Below are 22,954 nucleotides of genomic sequence, written 5' to 3'. Positions count from 1 at the left end.
ACCTGACAAGAATCTAGTTTCCCTCTCTCCTAACTCCTCAGCTCACTAGAAATAAATCAAAATCTTTGTAACAAATATGCATTGTCAAGCAAAACAAATTTCTACATTGGACATGTACAAAAAAGATATGTTCATTCTGTACCATGAGTCCATTATCTTTCTAACGAGATGGGGTACATACTGCAGGTTTGCACAAACATATCTGATATGTATATGTGTGTATGTGAATATATATATATTCACACACACATACATATGTATATATACATACACACATATTTATGTATATGTATATAAAAAGATACAAAATATATGTATATGCGATATGCACATTTATGTATATATATATATATACACACATGTTACACACATGTGTGTATGTATATATGTATTTATGTTGTTCAGGTACATAGAGATTTGATTCCTTTTAAAGATGTCACAGAGTTGGAAAAATTAAGGCTTGTATCACCAAAAAAAAAAATCTCCTTTTCTTATTGTACTTTTGAACCCCTCCCATGTTTCCAATCTTCTTACAACTAATTCCCCACCAAGTATTCTTTTTTATGTAAGAAAGCAATATGTATTTTCCATAAGCATTTTTCCAACACTATTAGAGCATCTGGGGTAAAACTTAAGACCACTCTGTGGAATTCCTATCCACTCAGTGGCCTGAAAAATAGAAGCCACAAACCAGTCCTCAGTAGCCGGTTGAGCACTCCAATTTTCGGTGGAGAGCTGCTGAATTGGCACGGATGGCACCTGTACTCCTTCAGACCAATCTACCACCTCTGGTTGAGTAGCAGTGAATTCTAGGGTCGGTGCAGTCCATTCATCCTGAAATTCCTCCTCTCTCACTGCCTTCTCAACTGCAGGCTGCTCTTCCTTTTCAATCTCCTCTGGAGCAGGCATAACCTCCCACAGGCATTCATGAGAAATGGTACCACTCATACATAAGACTTCACAGGCCTGCATCCACCACATCAGACCTATTGAGTGATCCCCCTTGTTGTTACATGGAATGGCAATATCCACATAACGTAGTAGGGAATCTGTGTTGCACAGTGGAACGGTTCAGTCAGAGGCTGGTGACTGGCCAGAGGATCAGAGGCGAGGCTCTCTGCAAGATGCCCGGATCTGGTTAGCGAAGGTGCCCAGTGTGAAACGTCCAGGAATAGATGTGGTGCTAGTGGCAGCAGCAAATTTTGGAACAGCTCACTGTCCAGTGCTCCTGGATGAGATGACACTAATGTCGGCTGGGTTTTCAATGGCAACAATGGCACGGGCTGCCAGCAGAAGCTTTTCCCAAGTTCTCTTCAAGTTAATGATGTAGATGCCATCACTCTTTCTTTTGTAGATATACTGTTCCATCTGGAAGTCCAAATTGGTGCCACACAAATGGATTCCTGCAGCAAGAAATTTGAGGACATCCTCTTTCATTTGCAAGACATCCAGGTCTCTGAACACTGTGAAAGCTTCCCTTTAAAATTATGATGGAAACTGAGAACCCTCTTTGGGGCAGCGTGGAAAGGGCATCAAATACTCTTTAATCCAGTGATACTGGCCTCCTAGCTCTTTTACAAATAAGACACTCCATATCTCTGCTCCTGGCATTTTCTTTGGCTTTCCCCCAGGCCTAGAATGCTCTCCCTCCTCAGCTCCGCTGACTGCCTTCCTTAGTCCCAACTAAAATCCAGTCTTTTACAGGAGGCTTTTTTTCAATCTATCTTAATTCTAGTGCCTTCTCTCTCTTAAGTAATTTCTATTTAGTCTGTATATAACATGTTTGTACACATTCACTTGCTTGTTGACTCCCCCATTACATTGTGATCTCCTTGAGGGCAGGGATTTTGTTTTGCTTCCTTTTGTATCCTCATTGTCTAGCACAATGTCTGACACATAGTAGGTTGGCACTTAATAAATGTTTATTGACTAACTGGACTAAAAGTAAATTATGCATCTAAGACTCTACTAGGAAAATTAGTGAGTCACAGGTCATCTGAGCATTCATCAGAGGGCCCTGTTTCATTATTATTGCTAATAATAATTAATAATCCGCAGGTTATTTAGTAAGTACATACTATGAGCCAGACACTATCTAGGTGTTGCGGATGAAAGTACAAAGAATGGAAAATCCCTGTTTAAAATGAGCTAATATTCTAATGGTGGTACGTATAGAAATATGTTTAGCACACATATAACATTAATAAATACAAATAGTTAAATGCAAGGTAGTTTGGGAGGGAGGTCACTAGCAACTGGGTGGTACATATGCAGTGAACCCTCTTCAGAGATCTCAAAGCACTCCTTACTAAAACCAGGTACTTCTCCTTGAGTCAACTTTGGATTTCTAAGGATGCACAGTGGAAATAAGCCTGACTGGAGTCAGAGGACCTGAATTCAAATCTTCCCTCTGATGATTACTGTCTGTGTGATAGTGGGTAAACCACTGAACTCTATCATGCCTCAGTTTCCTTATCTAGAAAATGAGGGAGTTGAACTAGGTGACTTCTGAGATCTTTTCTAGCTCTAAATCTCTGTTTTCATATGATCTGATATTATAAATCATTTCCCAAGAAACAGGACCTGTGGCTATAATTCCATTTATAAGCTTATTTGAAAGAAATTAAAACAAAATAAAAGGACTGATGTATAGAATGGCAGCATTATGCTATTTAATAAGAACATTTGCCCTTCTCTAGGATGAGATTGGCTCTATGTGCTATTCCCTCATTCTAAGTAATAATGGTAAAAAGCATCGCCTGCCTTGGGTTAGGGAAGAACACAACCAGAAGGCGGAGACAGAGAGCTTGTCTCAGCAGCAGTTCCAGAGGCAATGCTGCTCACAGGTCACTTTTTGCTACCCAGGAAGCTCTAATATGTGTTCATTCTGTATGGCCAGAAGCCAGGAAGGTGGCCAAAGGCAGCAACTAGGGCTTTCTCCCAAAATACACTGGGGATTCCTATGCCCTTGGAAATCATGGGAGGGTTTCCAGGAAGGGTCTTTTTTGGATGCCCAGGTCGAGGTTAACACTTTTTAAGTCACAGAGGGGAAATCAAATATCTACAATGAAGCTATAAAGAAACAGTGGGATCAAAAGGTCAGTTTTTAAAATTACTTTTTTTTACTTAGATGATCTTTTTACTGTAGGGAGGGGAAGAGAGGAGGAGAAAGTAATTAAGTTTCCAAAGGCTATGGGAAGGTTAATATAGCTTACTTAATATTATGGAAAGCATATTATAAACTTTTAACATTATATAAAATAACTATTTTTTATTTATTCAGTTCATTCAGCTCTTCTATCTACCTTTTGGAATTTGTAGTAAACTCAGCAAAGCCCAAAGTTGGTAAGGTATATGAATGAATTAGGGACAGTAGAGCACATGTGATATGGAATTCTCTTTTATGAAGTCTAGTCTCAGAAGTAGGTTTTTTCTCCATCTTACTCTTTAAAATATGTTTTAATGATATTTTTACATAACTTTTATTCCTAAATATGTCATTCTTTCTCCCCTTCCCAGTCTACTATATCTTATAACAAAGACTAAAAAAATAGAGGAAAATAAAGCAGTTCATTACTAGAAAGAATATGGCTCTGGACTTAAAAGACCTAGGTTTGAACCTCACCTATGACTCAAACTTATCTGTCCTCTAATATTTAATATCTGTGTGATCTTGGACAAGTCATTTAATCAACATGAGCCTCTTCAATTTCCTCTTCTGTCAAATGAGAGGATGGAAATGGGAAGCCTATGAGATCCCTTTCTGATCTCCATCTGTGCTCCTATGAAAACCAACACATCTGTTGACACTTGCAATATATGCAATATTTCAAACCTGTAGTCTCCTTACCTATGAAAAGAAGGGAGCAAGTTGAAGTCTTTCAGTTATTCTCTGGGATTAAGCTTCTTTTTCTCTTCCTTTTAAAAAGAACAGTTTCATTAGATACAGCATACTAGATTCTGCAGCATGAAACCTTAGACTCACAGTTTCACTTTCATCCAGAACCAAGTACTCACTAGATTAATTTCTTCCATTTATTTTCTCTTTGCTTCCTTGGCCCCGAGTAGGCATTCTTTAAGGAGACAACACTCACTAGGGTTATGAGAATGGACTTGCTTAAGAATCTCAGCTGGAAAACCAAGTTCCATTTCTAGAATGCAATCCATCTTTCATCAATTCAAAATAGAAAGTATGAAGGGTCCACACATAAGAGAAGAGTATACATATGACAAAGGTCTCACATCCTCTGATTTCTTACACAAATCCTCCAAAAAATAAGATAGATTCCATCCTTAAAAGGTAAAGAGAGAAAAGCAGAAAAGTACACAGTAAGATAAAGGAACTGTGGTGGGCTGAAAGGAGATAGGGGAAGTATAGGCACAACAAAGGAAAATACAAAAAAAATGCTTACAAAATAAATCACTACATTCCATTTGCTCCATTCAGGTGGTTTTGAATTTGTAGGGTTAGCGAAAGCAAAGAAGGTGGAACTGTTGTATCATTGGAGTTTCCAATGGCTTTCCTCAAGAAGATATTCCCCTGTACAATGATTGATGAGTTTCAACTTGCATTTTTGGAGCTGGGGTGTTTTAGAATCCTTTGGGAGTTAAAAAGTCCATCCTCTCAAGCAGTCTGAATAATGGCCCCTAATAGATTCAGCAATGTCAGAGAATCCCATAGTGTGCTGAAAAAATATCTGGGAACACCATTTTCTCCCTCCTAATCCTGACAGTTCCCTCCCTCAGATACATTATTGGGGATGGAAGTGCCAGCTTGTCTCTCCCAAAGGGGTTGTAGGCAGCAGGAAGCTGACTCCCTTGTGTGAATCTCACTGGCTCCTCCATTTGTTTTCATTTTGTCACCAGACATATCTATTTAAGCTACTTGGAAGGATATCTCAATAACATCCCTTTGTTGGTCTCAAGGAGATAGGGTATGACAATGGTGGTGCCCTCTTTTCTGAGCCTGACCTTGAACAGTGGGTCATATCACATAAAAACAACAGGGACCTTCAACTAAAAAGCCTTGTCTTCTAGTTCTTGTCAATTTAATGAATGGGACAGACAACTGCTGAGCACAGGATGAGTGACATTTGCAGGTGAATGTGTAAATTGTAAGCCACATCCATTCATCAAAAATAGATTTGATAATAAACTATAAGTAAAAAACAAGTATCAAGGGATAAATTGTCCACAAACAAATCTTCCTCCAATCTCCACTCCAACCTAATCCAATATGCCAAAATTCTAACACTGAGGTCCATGTGAAATTTATTCTGTTTAACATTTAATGAGGTTTATTTCCAATGACCCAGACTCAATCACTTTAAACATCTTCTTCTGTGCCTAGAGTTGGACTTACATACTGCAGCACACAAATGCCAGTGTTGTGTCAATCATGGCCTTTGTGGCCTGTGAGGATGAATTATGTAATATTGTAAAGAAAAACACTACCACATGTATGAAGTACACAAGATAGGAAATAGATAGCCAGGTATGAGAACAGTAAGTGTAAAACTGAGTGCCCATGGGAAATGTCACCGAAACCTAAAGGTCTGGAGGGGCTAAATGACAGGGACTTTCAAAAGTAAACGGGAAAGACTTTAGATTCAAAATGGACTTTACCCACCCTGAAATGGGCCTCAGACCTAAATAGTTCAATTGTTTATGAAGTGGGCAGGAGAACAATTAATCTGCATCCAGGGCATTGATTCATAACTTTATCCCTAGCCACTCATCTATATAGCTCCTCAAAGTAGTATGGAAGGAGGAACTGACTGAATTGGAACTGATCACCATAAGGCAAGGTGAAGGGTCTCATTGAGTGATTAGACTTGTAAGCAAGGAAGGGTTACAGGACAAGAAAGTCAAGAAATCACCTAACTCCTATATTGAGATAACAAAAAACACTTAGAACTGAAGAAAGATAAGACATTTCTACAAATCCTAAGTTAGGGTCATTCTCTAGCTCAACAAGCACTGTAACACTCCAACTAAAAAGAGCACAGTTTCACCTAACCTAGGCAGTTGCTGAAGATCAAAGGAGATTGTAGCTACCCACTGAAGGCTGAGCTCGGAGAGTTCAGCAAATTGACTCATCTAACAGAAACTCAGCACCCTGAGAACAACGCAGTAGCTGAGCAACTTGCCTGATCCAGGCTGGCAGATATAACCCAGAAGCGGAGTAGCCTGGCCAGCACTGTCTGGCAGCAGCTGCCCAGCAGTAAATCAGCCTACCAGGGCATTCCAGCACCAGTTGAGCTTGAGAAGGACTCAGTACAGTGACTGAATGACTGAGTACTGGATTGGCTGGTCCACTGAGTCATCATGCCCTATAAGTAACTGAGCTACCACTTCAGCAATGACACTGTGCCCCTCAAGGAGCCAGCCTAGCAGCACTATTTAGTTACTCTATTACTAATGCCATGCCTCATGGACAAGAAATGTCATGACAAGAACCTCTACAGAGAGAATAGGCATGGAGGTCTGGAATTTCTGGAGTCCCAAAAGACCTTAACTCTAGATGTTCCATATTCCTCTGCCTCACTACTGTTTAATGTAGTGTTCTTTCCTCCCTCATGAGCTTGTGTTATCCACTCCACCTTATCAGTGTTAAGGAGATTTGGACCAGACACCCAGGGTGGGGGAGTGAAAGGAGTGTCAATATAATAAAATGACGAAGATGACAAAGTCCGCCAAAAATTGTACGTCATGCAAACACAAGCGTATGAAGTGATTCAAAGAAACAAGTGTGGCATTGTGAAAAAATAAATCTCCTCATACATGTTAGGGCCATTGATTATTGCAACTATTAAAATTTTGTTGTTGTTCAGTTGTTTCAGTCATGTCCAACTCTTTGTTATTCTATTTTGTTTTGTTTGTTTGTTTTGGCAAAGAAACTGGATTAGTTTGCCATATTCTTCTCCAGTTTGTTTTATATATGAGGAAACTGAGGCAAACAGAGTAAGTGACTTGCCCAGGGACACACAACTAGTAAGTGTCTGAGGCCAAATCTGAATTAATATCTCCCTGACTCCAGGTCTGGCTCTCTATCTACTGTACTACCTAGCTGCCCCAACTACTAAAAATTAACTTCCTTATAATTAGACTTTCCAAAACTATAATTAGTCTATTCTTATCTGTTCCCCAGCATTAGAAGTCTTTAAGTAGAGATTGGATGAGTGTATCTTAAAATGTTGTAAAGGGGATGATGGGTCAGATAATAATCAGTAAATATTTATTTTTTAAGTATGCATTAGAATAAATGATCTCTCAAGTTCCATCAAGTTCCATCATTCTGGTTTTCTTAGAAAACTACCACTGATTGTAGAGAGAGGATGAGCAGTTGACTCTAGTATCAGTAAGCATTGGATTGATAAAGATCTGTGGTGAAGGGATGGGGGTTGACTAATGCATACTGAATTAAGCAATTCATATTGACTGGACATCTCACAGGAATGCCTGAAAATATATTAGGTATTAATCATATCAAAGAAGCAGGGTTTGCAAACTTTTCAGAAGTCCTGATTCATAACCACCTAAAGAATATGAGAATAACATCCTTGAAAATATAAACTACAGTTTTAAATATATATATACACATACACACATATACACACATACATATACATATATACATACATATACATTTACATACATATACATACATATATACACCGATACATATATACATGTGGGTATATTTGTATATGTGTGTGCATATATATATATATATATATTCCCTTAATAGAAGTACTTTGTAAAAACAAAGGAAAGGTATAATCCCACTGCATAGTAGACAGGTGTTGGTCAGAAAATGTACAAAATATTGCATTTAGTTGTGGGAACCATATTTTAAGAAGAACATTGACAAATTGGAGTGATTATGTAGAGGGATATCAGATTGATGAGGGGCTTGTAAACAATGTCATATGAAGAATAGTTGATGGAATGAAGGATGTTTTAGTATAAAAAAGAGAACACCTGAGGGGACAAAATACCTATATGAATAAGAATATGATAGGAATATTTAAAGTGTTTTCATATTTTGTGCTGCTCCAGAGATTAGAACTAGGATGAATAAGTAGAAGTTACAGAGTGGAAGATTTTGATTCCATTTAAGGAAGGATTTTCTTATAACTAGAACTGTTCAATGTGCTGCCTTTGAAAGAAGTGAAATCTATATCACTAAGAGTTTTCAAGGACAGGATAGAAACTTTACTATAATAGATGAGGTACAAGGGATTCCTACTGTACGTATATTACATACTCCATGAAATGAAATGTTCCTCTTAAATCTAAGATTGTATGTTATTATATTACAGACTAGTGGTTTTCAAAATTTTTGGTCTCAAGACCCCTCTACGCTCTTAAAAAGAATTAAGGACCCTAAAGAGATTTTGTTTATGGGTTATATCTTTCAATATTTACTGTATTAGAAATTAACAGATATTTTAAAATATCATTTGCATAACAACAATAACAAACTCATTGCATATTAACATAAATAATATATTACGATAAATAAAATATTTGAAAAATAACTATAATTCCAAAACCAAAAATAAAGTGAGAAGAGTGGCATTTTTTTGCAATTTTTTTGCAAATTTCTTTGATTCCAGTCTTGGTATAAGACATTTGGATTTTCAAATATATTTCTGCATTCATTGTCTTGTTATATGTTGTTTTGATTGAAGTATATGACGACAGTCTTCACACACACACACAAACACACACACATACACCCATATGTATATGAAAAAGGGAAGAGTATTTTACTAAGAAAATAATATCTTAATGTTATTATGAAAATAGTTTTGACCTGGGAGACCTTCTGTGGTTTACAATCACATTTTGAGTAGTGCTGCTGTATGTGAATTTGGTGCCATCCTTCCAAGAAACAAAGAGATGAAATATATCAGGTATAAAGTATATTCTATGCCAATAATTCAATGAATTACCAAACATATGTTTAAGCAAAATTTAAATGAATGCACTTCTTTATCCTCTATTTTGGTCTGGCGTCAACTTAAAAAAGTGAGTCCTTCACATGTCTAAGTGATGTATACAATGGCAGATCACTCATCAGTGATTCATACAATGTGAGAGTTTGCAGATGCTCAAATATTTCCCCACAATATTCTCTAAGGGACTGGAGTGATTGTTCTTAGATCATTGGCTTCTACACTTGCCTAATTAGGTCCTAGATGTAAACATAAAATTGTTAAACTTGATGGCCAAACATACATTGCTGGCTACAGTGTGATCATACTTCTTATGTAACTCAAGTAATGTTTCCTATAAGAGGCCTTTTCTGGTTCTCTCCAGTTGTTACTGCTCTCTACACTCTGAAATTCATAATAATACTTTAAATATCCATGTATGGAAGGTTGAGCTTTATTTTACAGTTCTCTAGGGTCAGGGCAATATGAACCAGAGGTGAGAAAACTTGACCCCCTCTCTTTTGGGGGTCAAATTGCCCCAAGAATAAAAATCATTTCTGTGAGTTTAGATCAAAGGCTCTTTATAGACAGGATAGCTCTTAGATTGTGGGTGACATACTTATCTACGTATATGATATATCCCTGCAAAGAATTTAAGTTCCTTGGTGCTAGGGACTATTTTGTTTCTGTCACAGTATCCTCAGGTCCTTAAACAGTGTATTGAACATAGTAGGGATTTAAATATTTATTCAATTTTTGTTGAATTTATGAAATTGCTTGATTTCTTTGGAGATGTCAGTCAAACAAAAGCACTTACTACTCATTGAAAGTTCCAAGCATCACAGAAAGTATTGAGAATATAGTCACAAATAGCAATGTGACCATGAAAAACAACATGTAAACAAACAAACAGGTATATGTAAGATAGATCCAAAATAAATAAAAGGTGATTTGGAGGGTGGTGAGGAGGAAAGCACTACAAATTTAAAGGAAAGGATCTAGAAACTGGTGGGGTCAGGAAAGGTCACATGTAGAAGACATATGAGAAGAGCAAGAAGAGAAAGACAAGGAGTGGAAGAGAGAATTGATGAAATAATGAGTAATTTTTACCCAAACTCTTTTTCACTAATTACTCACAAGATCTCTTCCTGCCTGATTGTTTGATGTTCACAGGGTTTCAGATAAAGGAAGGCCAATCAATTATTTGATTCTATCAGTACATTTGGTATAGAATGGATGTCATATCTATCTATCTATCTATCTATCTATCTATCTATCTATACATATATATGTTTGTTGCTCTTTTGATAATGTGCTAAGTGGAAAACTATTCATTTTTGCATATTTCCCTTATAGGTGTCCTGATTAGTGATATTCTTATCTATCTGTATGTTTTTGTCAAATATCTTGGGGTGGGGTACCACAGGGGCTCCCACATACAAAGTTTCAATATTTGTTGGGCATAGGAGAAATATGCTAGGGACAAGAACTTTCCCAAAGAGATTCAAGAAACACACAGCCTCAATCAACTAATTAAGTAGCATTTTCAAGCATTTATTAGGTGAAAAGAATTGTGTTAAGATCTTTTTTTGGTTATATAGGTAAGATGTAGATATGACCTATAGTTGAAAAAGGTACACAGGTAGTCCAACAGTCGCTTATTTCATTTTTAAGATGTTAAACCCAGAATTTGATTATAGTTGCTTAGGCACTGTGTAGACAAAGCTTGCGTGCTTACTGATTGTGTCTAATTTTCCATATAAATATGTCATACTCAATGTATAATTCTCCATCTGTGTAGTTGTATTGGCTGATATGTGTGGGGAAGTGATAAATACATTTTTCGTATTCAGTATACTAACAAATATGTGAATCTGGTAATATCACTGTATGAAAAGGTTTGTTTTGTTTTCTATATTGTACAATTGTGCAGGTGTTCCAAGAAAACTAGAAATGAAGGAACAGAGGAGACTGGAACTCATTACTGCTTAAGGATTTGATTTTTCTTTTTCTCTCTTTTTTTAATTGAACCATTTCCAAACAAAACCACTGACTAATGTAATCATCACAAACATAGATTTTTTTTTGATGTCTTAAGGATAAGAAGAAAGGAGGGAGTAAAGAAGTTGGTAATGAAGGCACCAAGGAAACTAGAAGAAATGGCTTTAAGGGAGTCCCTGACAACTCGACACTGCAAAGGAAGAGAAAAGAGGGAGAGAAAGAGACAGATGGGGCCAACATAGCTTTGCTCTCTGGGCTGTATTGTGCACTTATTATTCACATGAGAACTAATTTATAAACCCTGCTAGTGTTTATAAACTCCACTGTCCTAATGGAAATGAAAACATTAATACAACCAGAGGATTCTTCACTTTCCAGGTTTTAATTAAAATCACAGGCGTTAAGGAGCGAAAGTGTCTTCATGGAATACAAGTCTAATGAAGTATTTCCTTGCACAGCACAAATCTCTGTGTGCAGCCCTAGCTTTCTGGCACCAGCCATTTGAATAACCGACCCCCATGTAACCAGGAGAGTTCTTCCTGAATATTAGAAAAAGAAATTATCCTGCAATTTATTTCAAATAAATATACTTGCCAAGTCAGAGCTGGGGGGAGGGGGTAATATCAAGTCACAGGGAAAAAAATACACTATAAAAACATGATAACTTAATTGACTAACTGGAGGCAATAGTGTTTGTACCACATGCCAAGTAGAGAAGCTTGGAAGGAGGAGGAGAGAAAGATAACAAGGAGGAGAGAGAAATTATAGGAATGAGGCAAAGGCAATCATAGCAAGAGAGGGAGAGGGGAAGAAAGAAAGAAAGCATGGTGGCAGATGGAAACACACCAGCAAGAAATCGAGCCTTGGTGTTACTTGTGTCATCCAATACTGGAGAACAAATGTGTCAAACCACTAGAAAGCAAATTGGACTGCAGTTGCACTGCTGGTGTTAATGAGGGGATTCAGCTCTCACATCTAATTTTCATTTAATCTCTTAAGGGTGGTTTCCTAACTTCCATAGAGTTTGGCCAAATTAAGGACTTGGGAAAATCAAGTTGGCTCAAGTTCATTCTAACCAAGTTAGCAAGTAGAAGAAAGCATCTGTAGAATATATCTAGAAATGTTTTTAGCTCTTCTGTTGGAAGGAATGTGTTTGGTATTTGTGGCATTCTTGCTACATATGCCTGAAGAAACCTGTGTAATTGTTTCTGTGAGTAGCCTGGACAAACTCATCACAGTAATGGAAAGGTAATTTTTGACTTAACTTTAACCTCTGCACTCTTCCTGGTAAAGCATCCTATTGACCTGTTGTTAATCCTGTGTCAGTTTAGCCAGATTTACTGAGTGAATAAGTAAAGAATGAACAAATGAAGGAATGAATGGGGAAAAAACTCTTATTGAGACCTAACTATGTTCCAGGAGCTGTGATAAATGATGGGGATACAAAAATAAAGTGAGATGGACAGTCTTTGCCCTCAGGCATCTTCTACGACAACAATAGGATATAGTACATACAGGGGAATAGTAGCCAGGGAAGTATATTTTGGTTTGGGAAATCACAAAGATGGTGAGAAGAAAGTGTGCCAGCCAGACTCAGTAGCATGGTTTGCAGCTTTTTAAGGCTACTGGCACCCTTCTCTAAGACCTGGGATATATTCTAGTCCTGAAAACCTGGCCCTGTGTGTGGGGGCAATAGTTTTATGAGGGAGGGGAAATACAATTATTTGCTTTCATAAACTCATAAAAGGTGTCTTTCTAGAGGCTCAGCATAACAAATTGTTGAAACGCTGCTCAGAGATTCAAAGCCCTGTGAGTAAATACCCTATGGCACAGAGAATGATAATGAATGTTATTTTTTTTTCCTATACAGGCCTCCTTTGACAAAGAATGTCAGTGTTACAACTGAGAGTTCACACGTAAAAGTGTGACATGATGGTTGTATGATGATACAAATTAATAGAATCATAGAATGTCCAATCTAGTTGGAATAGTAGAAACCATTTATTTCCGCACTACAGCAAAGCAAACTGAAGCTAAAAAGGTGAAGTAACTCCCTAGAAGTTATATGATTTCAACCCACATCTCTGAGCTCCCACTGTAGTGGTCTTTTCAGTACTTTATTCTTTACCTACTCTTCAATGAGAAGACATTACCTTTAACAAAGTGCCATAGATGTATTATTATGTATTTTAAATTTCGTGGGGGACTCACTGATGAAATGAAGCTGATGAATTCTTTTGGATTTTGAATAATCACTTCTAATTTAATTACATATGATATTTTTACATATTGGGGCATTTTAAAGAAACAACGCAAGGCTAGTAGTATTTAAATGATCATACTATCCATTTATGCCTTGGAAGAGACATCAGGGGTCATTTAACCCAATCCCTCATTTTGCAGACAAGGGAGCTTTCCTTTAACTTCTAGACTTCACTTCATTCCCTTTTGCTCCAAGCTTCACAGCCTTGCTTGGGCCTGACTGGTATAGATGCCATTTTTTTTCTTTCTGTTTCAGAAATAATCTCTGGAGTCAAGTCTACCACATCTACATGACTTAACACGGGTGATGATAGTAGCAAATCTTGTCTCAGGATTTGAACCCAGTTCCCCTGGGTTCCCTCTAAGTACAGTATTCTTTCTACTATACCACCTGGTATCTTGATTTAAGATAAAATAAAAAAAACTCCCATGATATCCTTGTGGATGGAGGGTGAAATGGGCATTACAGAACAAGCAGCATTGAGCGACTTTAAAGTAGGCTGAAAAATTGTCCTGGAATTATATTGGATAATGTTTTATTTCCATCTGGTTGTGGGTAACAAATAGTTCCACAAGATTTTATTGCTGGCCTTAACCTGACTAGCATTGTCAACAAAGTTGATGAAGACACAGGACTTTATATAATGTTCAGTGATAGAGTTCTTGAGGCTATAAATGATCTGATGAAACAGAGAGAGGATTAAAGATGACCTAGACAGTCTGCAACAGAACTATAGCCAACAAGAAAAAATTTAACCAGAATAAATGCAAAGCCCTACATTTAAGATTTTTAAAAACCCCAATTCCATGAGCATATAGTTCAGGAAGACTTGCAAAGTTTTATGTGAAAAGATCTGAAAGTTTTGGGTGATCACAGTACAATATAAAAGTATGACAACAAACAAGTAAAAATTATACTGGACTAAAATAAGTGTCTTGTCCTTATCAGGCAAAGCAATAGTTCAACTATGTAGTAATCAGACCACATCTGAGGACAGCCAACAATTAAAATGTATTCATGGAAAAGTGGAAAAAATGGTAAATGGCCTGAATGATACTGATTTTCTATGATGTGTAATAAGGTAGTTAAACAGGCAAAACCTAAGGAAGGATAGCCAAAGACCTGAGGAGGCAGCATTGCTGGAATAAATGCAAGTCTAGTCTAGACTTTTGGGGAAGAGCATATAAAACATAAGAAGAGAGAAAGGAAGGCATGGGGAACAAAAGCAAAAGCAGAGAAATGAAAAGAAGATGAGGGAAGTGAAGAAATTCTGGTATATTTCAAAATCTAGGTTTAACATTTATTGGTCATACTTTGTAAATAGTGAAATGGAAAAGTAACAAAATGACTTTATTTACACTAGAGAAGGACTAATGTTCATAAGCCATCTTTCCTAAGAGGACATTACAAGTACATAGGTATACAAATGTGCACCAAAAGACATTAAGAATAGCAAGCAATAATGGGAATGACTGGAAGGAGAAGGCAGTAATATGTTACTAAGAGATGCTAGGGCTCAACTTTGCCCTGTAGTCAAGACTCAAGGAACCATGGAGCTAATGCAACTGCTTCCCCCTGCTAGCTTTCAATAGGAACAGTCTCACCTCTGAATCAGGAAATACATAAGCCAAACAGCAAATTTACAAACAGAAAGTAGTCTTTGCTAAGAAATCTACTTCATATCATGGGGTGGCATGATGACCAAATTACAAAGTAATTTGAAAAGAAAGAACAATTTGAAAAAAAAAGGGGTAAATGAAGAAATATGACAGGTCTTTTCTGTGTCTCTCCACTATTTTTGTAAGAATTTTAAATTCCAACAATGTTATACATATCCACGCTCAAGTAGAAGTACAGATAATGCTACTTAAAAGTAACTAGTATTTATATAGTACTTTAAGCATTGTGAGGCGCTTTACACGTTATCTCATTTGATTTTCACAGAAATCCTCTGAGGACAGTCCTATTTTCACCTCTATTTTACAGATGAGGAAACTGAGACTGAGAGAGGTTAAATAACTTGCCCAGGGATGACTGGGTTGAACTTAGGTCTTCCTGTCTGAAAATCCAACACTTTACACTGTGTTGTTTAGCTCCTAGATATGCATTGTAAAGTCAAATACATGTGATTTGGGGGTTATCTATATGTAAATGTGTGACTACTATGTTAATCAGCACCTTAAACAATGAGTAGAATAACGAAGGTAATTTTTTAGGTAGAAAGAAAATAGTTCCCTAACTTCTTCCTATAGCAACTTCTCTAGATATGTTCTACCATCCAATGGTCAAATGTATACAGCAAAGGTGGGAGGAAGCAAATGAATAGCAGACACATTCAGAGTGAGACCCAGAACAGATGACAGGTATAAATGGCTTTGGGAAAACACTTTCTTCATCTTTCCATTTCATGCTTGGATGATCTCAACATTTTATGGACCCTCTCATCCCCTACCCCTCCTCCTGTAAATGTTTTATGTAATGTCGGCCTATCTGTTGTACCAGCACGATTAGTATGGTGGGCATACTGCCAACATTTACCCTGAGGACAGGATGGCAAGGCCGTAGCTTGGGAGGATGGAGAGAAATGATGGGAATACAATCACTCCACCAGCATGAGCCAGGATGGAAACATCACTAGAAAGCAGACAGACCATCAGACAGATAGGCAGGTTGGGGCTTATAAAGTGGAAGCAGATTCTGCCATCCCTGTAGAACAGGCTGTGGAAGGAAAGCAGCATACTTGTCATTGTTGCAGAGGCTCTGGTGGGAGGAACAGAGGCTGGGAGTGACACAGCCACCTATCAACCACACCAGAGATGATTGATGAGCCAAAGAAACCAGACAGCAGAGCCCAGCCTCTCACCAGGATCCATTTGTTATTTCCGATCTCTCTCTGTCTCTGTCTCTCCCTCTCTCTCGCTGGAGCTAATCAGTGGTGATAGATGAAGGCAGAAATTCACTCCTTCCTTCAGGCGCCCAATTGAATTTTCTATCGTTTGTCACTAGGTTTTCCATCCATTTCTCAACTAGTCCCTTATTCAAATTAGAAAGAGTCAGAACCTCTGCCCTAGAACTGACTGGTTACATGATAAAGTCCTGAGGTGTGTAGAAGTAGATGGGATAAAGGAAAGCGCAAAAGAAGAAATATAAAGAACCTAGTTGTTTTGCCTTTAGGGGAGCACAGAATAATTTCCAGGAGGCCTTTTTTATTTCCTGAGGCACAAAAGCAGATGGAGTACTTTGGAATGTCACATTGAAGGCCAAGTTCAATGAAAAATGAGTCAAAAGAGAGCTAGGAATGGCGAAGCATGGTGACAATCTGGATCCGTGTGCGTCTGTAGTTGAATATGACCAAGTTGGATATGACCAAGAGATCTGGTCATGCTAGATTTCCGCAGTTCACTAAACCATACCATAAGCAATGGGACTGGTATTTCTAACACTTTGCTATTTGTGAGCTTTGGTATAGCAGGCTGCAGAAAACTAAAATGATGAAATCTTGGCTAATATTTGAATTCAGTCTATAAGTAACCACTCCCTAGTGAGTGAGGATGTTAAATTGGGACCAGTGTCATTTCTATCTAAAGATAGATGGAGTAGAATATACTGTTGTCATTTGGTTTTTATTTCACCTATATAGTTATGCTTTGTACCTGAGACCCAGAATATTGGCCCTAGAATTTTCATGCTGCCAACAGGGTCTCCCAAGAATACGGAAAAGTGAATAATGTGGTTATTCTTTGACAGTGGCCAACATTATCCCAATATACTTTAATTCCAGAGATGCAATGCCAAGTTACAATGATGGTGATAGTAATAAAACTGATGATATTGATAAAAAACCTTAAGCTTTCAAAATTATTTTTTTAAATTATACGTAATAAATAGAATCAAAAGCAGTTATGTAGTAGTAGAGAGAGAGCTGGTTTGGGGGCCAAGAAGACCTGAGTTCAAGTCTTACCTGTGACATATATAGGCTATGTGACCATGTGCAAGGTATATTTAATCTTAGTTCTCTAAGCAACTCTCTTAGGATAATAAGTTGCAGAGAAGGTGCTGAGCTGAACTGGTAGAGTGTTTCCCCATTTTCAGGTTTGATAGAGAGAGAGAGGGAGAGGGAGAGAGAGAGAGAGAGAGAGAGAGAGAGAGAGAGAGAGAGAGAGAGAGAGAGAGAGAGAATCTACTGTCATTTTATAGACGAGAAAACAGAGGGTGCATTGATACATCCTGTTGAAAACGTGTGATTAGTCACTGGCTATTGCAAAGGTCACCAGAAGTCATCTGGAACATCAGAAAATTAAACCCCAACTAATTGCCTCTTATAAAACCTATTTACTAGGCATTTCAAGGTCAGGTATTCATGTTAAAGACAGTTTAGCTGCGAGCCAAGATAGCTTTTTAGCATGCACCCCACCCCAATCCTTAAATAGTGAGTTTTTTCTGATTGTTCAATGGAGTTGGATATGACCAAATGATTCAGTTATCTTGATTCAGCACATCCTCTTAATATGGATTCATAAATGGAGGAACAAATATTAAGGAATCCCTTACCAGCTAGGGCATCATGTACACAGTGCACAGAGAATCTGAGAGTGGAAAAACAAACCAAACCAAAACAACAGCTCATGCCTGAAGGGTACAAACAGAAAGGCCAAGGCAGCCTGGAACATTCTTTCACTTCTGGAGTGATTTAATACTCTCAAGAGGAATTACGTTGACAGAAAAAAATGGAATTGACTCCCTAGATAATTGTAGCACTTTTGTTCTGTGGAGATATACATTTGCTAGCAATGATGCTACTTTAAAAATTAAACATTTTAAAAGTGTACATGGAACTTATTAGGAATGTAATACTGGAAAAAATCAATTTTCTTGTATAAATTAGGAAAAAATGAATAAAGCCCTTTGGGAATTGAAATCATTGGCACCTGACATTGTGTTAGCTTAAATGCAACATCTTCTTTCACTCATGCAATTGAGAAATGGATCCTGAAGCTGTTACTTCAACAATGGCTGTATCTGGACAGGTCTAATAATAGGAACATGTTACTTTTGTTATCATTTCAACTTCTGAGAATCACAGATCTGGGAAAAGTCCAGCCTTCTCATATTATAGATCAGGAAACAGAAAACTTAAGAGGTAAAGTGGTTCCCTTAATGTCCCACAGCTAATAAGGGTCAAGAATAAGTCTTCTTACTCCAAACACAGTTCTTTTTCACTTATACCACAGTGCCTCCCCTAATGTCTAGATTATCAAATCAATCTTGCTGGCCAAAATTGATTTCTTATAGTAAAATATTCTGAACTGATTATGGTATATTCAAGCCAATGACTATGTATCACCTGTGCATTGACTAAGCTTCTCAGATGAGTGGTTTGGGGAATAATCAATATCATTTAACTAATGTATTAATCATTCAATTAATCAAAATAGGAAGCATCAGGGTTCATTGGAATAAGTGCTAGATTGGACATCAGGAGACCTGACTTTACCCTGAGTTCCGCCAATAATTATCTGTGTCATATTAGATAAGTCACTTAACACTGCTGTTCCTCAGATGTTTTTTTTCACCCCATCCATAAATGCTTGGGTAGATTACATGATGTCTAAAAACCCTACTATATCTAAAATCTTGTGATATTTACAATATTCTGTTTCTGCTTAAATTATCCAGATGATCTGCTTGCATAGTCCAAAGGACACTAAGTAATTCCTCAACCCTCAGTTTATTTTAACTATATAAAGAGCACTAGCCTAAAGGAGCATGGGAAAAATAACTGTGATGGTTCAAGAGTCCAAGAATGGCTTGTATCTTATGATTGTCTTCTTTACCATTGGACTCACTCTTTCTCAAAAAGTAACTACATAACGTACTCAAATAACATGGACCTATGATAGCACTATCCGTCAGTTGTTGTTGCCCTGGAGGTATAAATGTTTGGTTAAGTATCGACATTTCATCCTTCATCAATGCTAAAATTTAGCACAAAGTTCGTACAATAAAGGCTTATGTCTTAGGCCTTTTTCTTATTAATCCTATTACGCATGTCTTTATGAGCTCTCTTAGTTCCTTTCACTCCCTCTGGGGCTTAGCTGCAAATGAGATTTCACATCTCAGTGTAAAATAACCCGAACATTTTTCTATAAAATTAAATAAAAATCCTCCACCCTGGCAGTACATGCCTAGAATCCAATTTCTGGAACCAATGTCTTTCCAAACGCCTCATTGTCTTCTTGCTTTTTTTTTCTTTGCTTTTCTTAGCTCTGAGAAGATTTCTCTTGCATCCAAATGATTTATTGATTTAGGAAAGTAGAGAACAGTGTCTAAGAGATACTAAGAAATTGGAGAATTGGGAGTTAGGATACTGGGATTCCAAACCTACCTTTTCACTGGTTACTTATGATTATCACCCAGAGGTTAGTTACTTGGGCTCTGTGTCCACCACTGGAAAAAAAATACTGTTTTTTCACACATCTTTCTGAGTATTACTTTCTCCCTCATTATCTTAATCTTCTCCATACTTAGACATGAAAATATTCCTTCAAAGTTCTTGTTTTAAAAGGAATTTGTGATCCTAAAAAGCAAAGCAGCACAGAATAAAACAAGTCCTGCCTGGGTAAGCTTTGAAAGCTATAGTACTATTTGGGGTTTAAAGAATCAGAGAGCTTTTTGATGCTCATCTTAACCACATGCAAACGCCTTTGTCTGCCAAGATAGTTGGGAAATTTCTAGAGGGAAATATCCTCGAGAAGAAAATTTTCTTCTGGGGTACATTTTTCGAATTAGGTATTGACTATTGGGAAAACAGAATTTTTCATTTTCTTTCAGCAGTAGTGTTTCCAATCCCAGACAGGAGTAAGAAGCATAAGCATGGCAAAAGTGCAAAAACAAAACAAAAAGATGAATTCAAATATCTTTATACCTACTTAATGATTCAATACAACTTGAAAACATAGGTATAGCATTCATAAAGCAGGGCTTTCTGGTTTGTTTTAGAACTCACTTTGGCAACTCTATAGCACCGATGAAGCACAACAAAATAGAAGGAAAGAAATAATAATGTAAAATGATGATAATTTTCATAGAACTGAAAAGGCCTGCAGTCATCTAGTCTAACCCTGAAATTTAACAAAGAAACTGAGACCTAGAGAGAGCCCAAGGTCATCCTGGCAGTAATGATTAGCAATGGGACTTGAACCCAGATCCTTTCATTGCTGTGACAAAGCTCTTGTTGTTATTCCACTCATTTCAGCCTTTTTAAATTATTTTTTAAATGAGGAAATAGAAACAAGAGAAGGATTCTCTACTTAAGTAATCCGTAATGGACTGAAAAAAATGACTGCTTGTCAGGAATACCATAAAGGAGTTTCAACTATCAATCAGAGAGAAAACCTCTAAGATCTTTTCCAGTTCTAGAATTCTATGAGGGAAGTGAGGAGGGAATCCCACTAGTATATGTTAAGCTGCCTGGAAGAAAGAGGTTCTGGCATATTTTCCTTGGTCTTCATATAATGCCTTGTAAACTTCATAGTAGACCAGAAAATCATCTTCTGCTATCAGGATTCCTGTCTCAGAACAAGGAGAATACCTTTGGTGAGATCATCAGTATTCTGGAAAAATCTTTAGGGACTAGGAACATTTAAAGAGGGTTGTTATTTGCTCCCTTGTCTTATGTCATTGTAGGAAAAAAATCTGAAGTTTTCAAATAAAATGAAGTAGGTTAACAGCAAGGAACCTTAGACTTAGAAGTGAGACCTAGAAGTCCAAAGGTGTTTATTCTCCCCCTGGCATCACTGTCAGCACCATTATGAGAATCTAGAGGAGTGGGATGGTGACGCATGAGGCAAATGAGAATCCTGCTCACTTTCTCACAAGCTTCAAAAACCACTATATTCATGAGGGGAAATAAATGTAGATGGTTTAGTTTCCAGAGATACATTTTATTATAGCCTCCAGAAATGCATAAATGGTCTGTCAGATGAAAGATTTATCTTTATACAGCATGGACTAGGATTGTTATAAACTTAATAATCATTTTTGAGACCAAAGTTGTTTCTATGTTGGCAGGATTTACTGATAGGAGGATGTACTCTGGTGCTTTTTTGAGATTTGCCAACCTAATTTCCTACAATCCTCTTGTGGGGAAAAACCACATCTATCAGTATTACATTTTTTATAAATGTCTGACCAGGGGTAAACACATGACAATTATTTGGGTTCATAATTGGTTTGTATATTTTAAATTATTATCCACTTTTTATCAAGGCTAAAATACTTTGAGAAAAAAAGACAAACATACAGAGTGAAAGAAGCTGCCAATGTAGTCTAATACCTCGTGAGACCAAAACCAGTTTCCTACTCCCAGTTTAGGTATAGAGTCAACCTGCCAAAATAAAGTGGTAATAGGAACAGTTTCAGACCACATTCTCTATCCTGCACATGGCTTCAAGGTGCAATTTCTTTTGCCACCACTGTATCAAATCTAAACCCCAGTTCTTGGCTTTTAAAGTCTTCATTGATGGAGTCCAATTCCACTACTTCAACCTGGTCTCCTATTATCCCCAACATGTACCTTTCCAATCCAACCAAGTCAACTTCTTCAGTACTTTCATAGGCCATGGACATTACTGCTACTGTGCTTTTGTATAAGATATTTTCTGATGCCTGCAGTATTTGCCATAAGAAAATTCCTGCTTTCAAGAAGTTCACATCCTAAAGGAGAGAGACAACTCGTGTAGGAGGTTTCAGCTGTAAGTCAGATGGGATGGCCTCATAGTCTTTCAGCTATAGCAGCAAAGCAGATGGTAATGCCCCTTCCTTAATGCCATTTCTATTAATAAAGTCATAACCATTTCTTATGTTGAACCATTTGATAGTGCTAAGGACTTTGGTGGTAAGAACTTTATTTTTCAAGTCTTCAGTAATTTTGGCTATTAAAGAGGCAGGGGCAACCCCTGGTTGTATTTCCTGGTATCTGATTGTATTTCTATAAGAGTTGCTCACCTGATGGTTAAAGATGGAAGTACAGATGGTGATCTGTGGAACATTGCTATTCAGATTTCTTATAGCCATAGGTTGCCCAAGTGGGAACAATCGAGGCGGGGGGGGGGCAGTAGTAGCTTCAGGTGCAATCGGGAGGCATTGAATAAAAATAAGGGGGCAGTGGAAACATAAGGAAAGAAGAGAAGAAAATTTTGAAAAACCATTTGTGCATGTTTCATCTGTTGTGTAACAGAGTTAAAGTTGTAGTGATTACATTATTTTCCAAATAAACACACAAATGCAAGTTATAATCAATAAGTGGTCAGGTTTGCCAACAGGTCTTAACAAGCAAGTGTTGGCAGGCAAGTATGTCACACATTGTTGGGAAGTCCAAAGTGCATTGGCATGTAATGATTTGTCTACAATATGATACTATATAGTTACATGACAGAAGATTGAGTCACCAAAATTTCCATGCAGGAAAACCCCCACAAATTTATAATAAATTATTATATTTAAGATGTATCAGTTTTAAAGAAAATATTTTATATTTTTTGAAATGATGCAAATTAAAAAAAAATCATCATTAAAAGTTTAAAGAAAGTAGATTTCCAAGGGGGGTCTGAGTAATTTTATTTTAAAGGGGTCAGTAGGCCAAATAAGGTTGGGAACCTCTCCTATACCCTTCACATGTCCAAACTTTAGGTAGAAGTTGCTCTAAGTATAGAAATGGTGGTGGCAAGGTTGGGATACCCCTTCTCTG

At 37.3% G+C, this 22,954-nt stretch overlaps 1 pseudogene; it reads right to left on the bottom strand.

Annotated features, from left to right (window-relative positions):
* Positions 1–561: 561 nt before the first annotated feature.
* Positions 562–22,281, bottom strand: LOC118837139 (annotated as a pseudogene).
* Positions 22,282–22,954: the final 673 nt, after the last annotated feature.

The sequence above is a fragment of the Trichosurus vulpecula genome, chromosome 2, assembly GCF_011100635.1.
Source record: "Trichosurus vulpecula isolate mTriVul1 chromosome 2, mTriVul1.pri, whole genome shotgun sequence".
Classification (NCBI taxonomy): Eukaryota; Metazoa; Chordata; class Mammalia; order Diprotodontia; family Phalangeridae; genus Trichosurus; species Trichosurus vulpecula.
Note: the sequence above shows the minus strand (reverse complement) of the source record. Positions and strands in the feature narration are given on the sequence as shown.